Source organism: Pteropus vampyrus, unplaced genomic scaffold (assembly GCF_000151845.1).
Source record: "Pteropus vampyrus isolate Shadow unplaced genomic scaffold, Pvam_2.0 Scaffold52, whole genome shotgun sequence".
NCBI classification, from domain to species: Eukaryota; Metazoa; Chordata; class Mammalia; order Chiroptera; family Pteropodidae; genus Pteropus; species Pteropus vampyrus.
This window is the reverse complement of record NW_011888833.1, coordinates 186,109-191,602: the sequence shown is the minus strand read 5'-3', so window position 1 is coordinate 191,602 and position 5,494 is coordinate 186,109. Positions and strand designations below refer to the sequence as shown.

The following is a 5,494-nucleotide window of genomic DNA, read 5'->3' as shown; positions in this document are numbered from 1 at the left end:
AATCATCTTTTTTATTAATTCATGCCAAACTTGAGTCATCTTGATACCAAAGATAAACAAAGTCATTTGATACCAAAGATAAACAAAGATGTTTATCTTTGGTTTATCTTTGATACCAAAGATGTTTATCTTTGGTATCATTTGATACCAAAGATCTTTGTTTATCTTTGGTATCAAATAAAATTTTTTTTTTTTTTTGCTTATCTTAAACTTAACTCTTTGGCATAAGATAAAAAAAAGATAGAGACGTTTCAGGCTGAAAATTAAAACAGCTGACGATAGCGAATGTTGATGACACAGAGTGGATGTTGCTGGTAGCTATAGGACAGTGCACTCACTCTGGGAACAGATCTGGCAGTTTCTTACGAAGTTAAATGTTTACTTAGTCCATGACCCAGAAATTCTAGGTATTTACTCAAGAGGAAAAAAAATGCATACACACAAAAGGTCTTGTGTAAAAATATTTATAACCATTGTATTCTTAAGAGCCCCAAACTGGATACGGCCCAGACCTCCACCAACAGGAGAATGGAGAAGCTGTGGCATATCCACATAATGAAATACTGCTAGACAATAAAGAGGAATGAATTATTGATATATTCAACAAAATGTACGACCCTCAAAAACAGTATGCTGAGCAAAAGAAGCCAGACACAAATCATACATCTTGTATGATTTCTTTGGTTCAAAGGTATGTAACATGCAAACCTTATCTGTGATGAAACAAATCAGAGCCTTGTCCATCTTGGGGTAGGAGGCACAGACTGGGGAGGGGTGTGGCAGGGCTTTCTGACGCTGTACCATCACATGGCTGTGTGTTACACACGTGTGGGTGTCGACCATCGAATTGCACACACAGGAAGATCAGTACATTTCACTTTGTGAAAAGTGTGCCTCGACCAAAAAATGCCGGGGCCGAAGAAGGCGTGGTTCAAAATTGCATGGGAGATCATAAAAACAAGCACGTGCGAACAGACGGAGAGTCAAAGGGGAACACGCACACACACACACACACACACACACACATACACGCACGCGCGCACGCACACACACACCCGGGCTGCAGACCTCGGCGGGCGTGTGTAACACTGGCCGTGAAATCTTGTTATCATCTTGTTATCATCTGCTTTCTTCCTCCTCTCGGTTCTGTTCTTTGGCTGCACAGGTGACACTTGCTAGATGTGACCCACATTTCACAGCCTCGCTCTATACGATTTTAAAAATAAATGGTTAGGATTAGGGACGCAGAGATGTTCAGAACCAAGTAAGATTCTTTCATCTTCCAGACGAGGCCGTGGGGGCCGGGTTGTCGAAGGGCCTCGTCATGGCCAGTCACCAAAACCGGCAGAGCCTACCCTAGTTGGCGGGCAGGGAGTAGCCCTGGGTTCTAGAGAACTTTTGGAGTAATGTCTCTGTTATTTGTTTCTTACGTGTTACTGTGTGCGCAGTAATAAAAGAACAGACTATACGGTGATTGGGTGTCTTTATGGATCTGGCTCCGTCTGGGGGCCTCACGTATGACATGCTTAATCCACTCCCACACCTGGGCAAGGTAAGCACTATCACCGGCATTCAAAGACGAGGAAAGGAAGAAATGGAGAGGTCAAATGACTTGCTAATACTTGGCCGGCACAGAATCCAAACCTAAATCTGTCTCATTCTAAACTCCATGCTCTCTCCGTGAAGATTTGCTGATCCCTTGAATGTTAAATTTGCTCTTTTTAATCAATAGTGACACGGCTGTGCCTTTTTAGCTATTAGACCTACTACCCATTGGTTATTTCGATCTCATCAAATTCGTGTATGGAGTACTATTATCGGATATTTGCCTCCTTCCTAGAATTTCTTTAGCACTTAAATAGTTAAATGGAAATTTTCATCCTGTTTTTTTTTTTTTTTATAATTTTCAGACACAAATTCTTGATTGCTTTATTCACTCTTACTATTACGTCGACAAAGGGACAGAATGAAAAAGGAAAATAGTCCAAAGGAAGAAAATCTGAAAATCAACTAAAGGACGTCCCGGGCCATTTTACCAAAATTCAAGGAAAAATAATATCCAGATTGTTCCAAATATGATATTCATGACTTTGTGTGATTTTGCTTTCTTTTTAAACAATAAAATCATTTAAGACTATAAATCCCTACTCTACCTGTCTCCCTCTGCCCCCAACAAAGCTTTAACTGTATCCAGGATCCAGGGGATTTTGATTTAAAGTTTTTCCTAGTCTCTTTTGGATTCTTAATTTGTGATTTCAATTTTGATTTCCTTTTTGAACCAGGAATTTCCCAATAATTAGAGGATTATAAAAACCTTTTTATTATTGACTTCCAGTTTGTAAGTTTAAAAAAAAAATCTCTGCTTTGGGAAATTTAAACAAAGTTTTCTTTATGCCAAGTATATAATTAATTTGTGTATTGTATGAATACAAGAAGAAAAATATGTCGTTTATTGTATTTTTCAAATCCGTTATATCTTTGCTTTAATTATATACTTGAACTGTTGAATTCTGAAAGAATATTAAAAACATCCCATAGTGAAATGTTTTCATCGATGCCTCTGCGTATTTCTGTTTTTTTTTTTTTGCTTTATATATATGGCTTTGTTGTTTATCTATTAATGTTTATGACTTACACACAGCTTATTCATTGATTAACTTACCTGATTCCGTTTTTCCTCTTTAATAATGCTTTCGGCTTTGAATTACCTTTTCATTGATATTAATATCGCCATTCATGCTGAGTTTTATTTTTTTTTCCTTTGTATTTTCTTAACATATGCTTGCCTTCCCTTAATTTCCCGTCTTTCTTTGTAACTTTGTTTTGGTGCGTTTCTAGAAACACCTCATGCCTGGGTTTTATGTCATAACTAATATGAGGGTCTTTGTCTTTTGAGAGGAGAATTCGGTTCATAGTAATCGCGATGCTCGACGCGCTTGCTTTTATGATTTCCATATGTTTTGTTTGCTATTCTTTGCTGTCCTTTTTAGCTTGACTTTGCCCCATCTTCATTTCTTTATTGCACTGTTAATTTTTAAAAGAGACCGTTTTCCGTGATCCTCGTCGTGTTTGTTTAATCACACATGGTCATTACTAAATTTGGATTTCTCGACTAACACGTAAAAATCGCATGATCCCTCTGCTCCTAGTCCGTGTGCTCCACAAGTCATTCTATCCCCACTCACTGGCAGGAGACATTTTACTTTCCTGTTCTGCATGGTACGTCCCGCTCCATCCCCTGCATGCATGCACGCACCCATACGCACACGTGCACGCACGCTTCCTTGCTGAGATAGTGGGCAATTTTTGCTTCAAGCTTTTTTAGGGATTTCCTTATAATTTCCTTGTTTAAGGCGTAGTCTAAATTCCCAGTCACATCGTCAAGATCCTCCATTTATTTGATTATCACTCTTTCTGGCATGCTCTTGTTTTCCCAGATTCTGAGGTTTGCTTTCTGTTTGTTTATTTAGTTACAACAGTTTCTACGTGTTTCCCCAGATGGGTCACAAGGGTTGCACTGCATCGAATCCTTGCTTGTCCCCAAAATGTCAGTCTTTCGCATTAGAGTGTATCTTGTCTGGGTATAGAATTATTAGAACTTACTCCTATTTTCTCAGTCGTCCAGTATCATCCCACTGTCTGCTGGATTAGCATATAATTTATAAGTCAGATTCAATTACCATCATGTGATCTGGGTTTTTCCTGGAACTTTTTGAGATTGTCTCTTTGCCCTTGGGGCATTTCTGTAATATTTCGAGGCTGTGTTCCATTTCATTTTGAATCGTCAAGTTCAGGAATGTTTTATTTCACCTTTTTATTATTGTTACTTTTCTCCTCCATGCTACTCTCCGAGATATGTTTTCTCCTGAGGGTAATAATATTTGCATTGGAGGTCTCTTGGATCTGTCCCTCGAGTCTTTCATCTTCTATCCTTTTGTTGACAGTTTCTTGTTTTTAATGTTCTTGACTTCTGTCGTTTGAAATGTCTTCACTCTGCTCACTCGGAATATCAGTTTGGTTCTTAGCAGTGACTGTTCCGTTTACCACATTTTAAAATCCGGGCACCACATTTTATTTTAGTTTTAATTTAATTTAATTTTATTATTTTTATTATTTTTTTCAGGTGAGGCGACCCTTGGTTGACCTCACAGATTGCAAGGACCTTGTCAGCTTACAATCCCTTATTTTTTAATTTTTTTATTTTTTATGCCTACAGCAACCTGGTCTTCCTAGGTGGTCTCCCATCCAAGTACTAACCAGGCCCGACCCTGCTTAGCTTTCGAGATCACACGGGATCTGGCGTGTTCAGTGTGGCATGGCCGTAGTAGACTAGTTTTAATTTTAGAAAGTCTTCTTTTCCTTATGTTTTGTCGAACTTATCCTTTACCTTCTCCATTGACTCTGCCATTGATTCCTGATGGCACGGATTCTCATTCTAGATTCTGTGTTCCAGAATATTCAATACGTTTTTGCTGATTCGAGTTGTGGCTCGCTCATGGGCATGGTTTGATTTTAGGCAAATCTTTCTCTTTGAACTAACTGTGCTAGCGAAGCTTTGTCCGGGGCTGGAGATCTCAGCCACTGCAGAAATGTCACAGACGCATCTTAGGCTTTTCGTCTACCTACAGAAGGAGCAAGCCTCACATGCTGGAGGTCCCTGATGAGTTCCCCGACCTCCTCAATGAGTTTTTAAAACATTTTATATGTTAAAGTCCACTCTTTGTGCTGTAATGTTCTATGGCTTTTGACAAAAGCACAGTGTCACATCTACCATTACAGCATCATATAGAACAGTTTCACCGCCCTGAAATATGCCCCCTGCTTCACCTGGTCAACAGCCCCTCCACCTCCCCACTCCCCGCTGCCCCCAAATCTCCCAACACTACTTTGGAGATTGTTTTGATGTTTTAAAGGGCAGGACAGTAATAAAAAGCTAACATCACCTCCATTGCCTTGTGGCAGACAGCTATAGGTGAGTGTCATCCTCCATCTGGCTGGACACAGAAAGGCGTCCTACTTAGAGTTGTATAACAGGTAAGTGACTGCCACTCCAGAGCTAGAAATTCTCCCGTAAACACAGTGTGGGGACGCACTGTTCTACAGACTTTTTCTCTAGGCACTGTGGTGAATTGAATCGCCAAGCCCAGTTCTTCATCTCCCCCTGGCTCCGCTTAGCTGTGTGACTTTGTCGTCCCTCATGCTCAAGATGGAAGGTATTTCCCCAGCCTCCGACTGTGAGCTTGGCTGTGTGACTTGCTTTAGTCCATGGGGTGTTAGCAGACATTGGCCTGGGCTGCCCACTGACCCAGGAGGAGGATGAGACGTGTGGGGAGCTGCTGTGATGATCTGAATGTTTGTCTCTCTCTCAAACACAGCTGTTGAAATCCCAGTCGCCGAGGTGGCGGTGTTAGGAGGCGGGACTTTGGGAGGTGATCAGGTCATGAGGTGGAGCCGTCATGACTGGGGTTCGTGCCCTTATAAAAGAAGCCTTACA

General features: G+C 40.6%; 1 pseudogene; it reads right to left on the bottom strand.

The window, feature by feature from the left end:
- Nucleotides 1-4,207: 4,207 nt before the first annotated feature.
- LOC111739671 lies at nt 4,208-4,327 on the bottom strand (annotated as a pseudogene).
- Nucleotides 4,328-5,494: the final 1,167 nt, after the last annotated feature.